Consider the following 2,135-nt stretch of genomic DNA (forward strand, 5'->3'; position numbering starts at 1 on the left):
CGTTGGACGGACACGGATTGACGTCATGTCTGAGCGTCGCTGCAGCGCGGCCTGGTGGCGTCTTCGGCACATTACACATTCATGAATTATCCTTTTCTGATATTTTGTTTGTAAGATTTATTATTGTTTTTATTTTGTTCAGCGATAAAACTCTGAAAAATAATAATAATAATACGAATAATGATAATATACAGAGAGGCATGTTTTCTTACATATATTTGAATGTTAAAATCAGTTTGATACAGAAAAGTCTGTTGTGATGTCATCGTTGTCACCGTCGCCGTCGTTGATTGGTTCAGAGACTGTGGACGAAGAAGTGCGAACACCTGGAGCCTCGTGGACAACGACACACCTGACCGGACGCGTTCTTCTGACCCCGCCCCTGACTCCGCCCCCACCAACAGAACTTCTCCAGGTTACACTGAGTGAGAAACAGAAGATGAAGTTAGACAGATTACGTCCTGTCTGTCTGTCTGTCTGTCTGTCTCTACGCTGACGTCCCTGTCGAATGACGTCACTCACGTCATTCGACGTCAATGACGTCTCCGTGGTGACGTGAGTCTTTACCAGGACGGTGATTCTGCGTCTCTTCAGGCGTCGACAGAGTCCAGGCAGTCGACTGGCTTCATTTCTCATCGGGACGTCGACGGTGTTCACCAACACTTTGACCTGATGGGAAGAACGAAGCACATGAGGCAATGTCACAGCAACTGGACGTGCGAGCTGCTCAGTCAACGTGACACTGACCTGGAACAAGTCTGGACGACAGACTGTGAACAAAGATGAAGCCAAATCCTCCTGATCGCCCTGGTGTCTGGCTACAGTACAGGTCATAAGCCCCGCACCCTCCATGTGAGTTCGTTCTTATCACTGATGTTTGTTCACGTGTTCATGTGTCTGATCACTTTGTTTCTTATTAGTTATTTGATGACATAAAAACATCATGAATCGACAGCTGACAATGACTAAGATTGGTGATGAGCGTGTGGGCGGGGCCTCGATACCACGGCTCCACTCCACGATCACTAATGATGTCACTTTTTAGCTTTATGTTTGAAGTGGAGACGTCGTCCATCTTTATTTACAGTCTGTGGTCTGGACCTGTGATCACCTGGGCCCCTGCACGTAAGCCTGGTTGACCCCTTGGGTTGAATTAACTTTATTGCCACAAAAACATTTGAAAATACATTCTAGTTCCACATAACAGACATCACACACACAATGTGTGTTAAATCATGAAATCTGTATCTTTGATCAGCTCTACAGCGTGCTCTCACTTTTCCCAGCATGCACCTGTCCTACCTGCAGCTGAGGTGTAGCAGGTGTGAAGTGAGGCAGACTGCAGTCGACTCTGTGCAGACAGACGCAGCAGGTCAGCAGCAGGTACACGTGCAGCTCCATGTGCAGCTCCATCTGTCAGTCAATCAGTCAATCAATCGATCGATAATCAGGACGTTTTTCTTCTTCTGTGGGAATAAAACCAGCAGCTGAAGAGGAAACACAATAATCCTCTTAAGTCTGGAGTCACATGACGAGGCGATGACATCACACTGATCTCCTCCAATAGGAGGGAGGGAGGTTATGGTGAGGTCAAATTGTCAAATTGGCTGAGGACGTTTTCCTAAATCCTGAAGTGACCATCAGTGTTTCCTCAGCAGCTGATAATGTTCATAAGTGTCTAGGGAAGGGGCTTCAATGCTTCCTTTCCTATCTCCTTTAGGCTAAAGGAGGTATCAGTCTGACCATGTGCTGAAGAGACATTAACGAGTCACTTCAGAATCATAGACTGTATATAAACATGGACGTAGCGTCCGTGACGTCACCCATTGGTTTCTGCAGGCCGGTTTTGAAGCCCAAAGTGGGCGGTTCCGCCATGTTGGCAGGGCACGACTCCTCCCTCACCCGGCTCATCCATATATGGACCAAGAGGTGGAGAGTGGGTGAGCCGAATGCAGACCGGCCGCTGAAACACTCCCACCTACCGCGAAGCTGCCCTGTTAGCTGAGGCTAAGGAGCTAGGCTAAATGCTACCTTCTGATGCTAGCCGGCGCCGCGGCCCTGATGCTGCACACGGTTTGGGAGTGGTAACAGTCGGTCGTCCCAGCCAACGTTGCAAGTGGCAGAAAAGACATGAG

The sequence above is a fragment of the Scophthalmus maximus genome, chromosome 22, assembly GCF_022379125.1.
Source record: "Scophthalmus maximus strain ysfricsl-2021 chromosome 22, ASM2237912v1, whole genome shotgun sequence".
Classification (NCBI taxonomy): Eukaryota; Metazoa; Chordata; class Actinopteri; order Pleuronectiformes; family Scophthalmidae; genus Scophthalmus; species Scophthalmus maximus.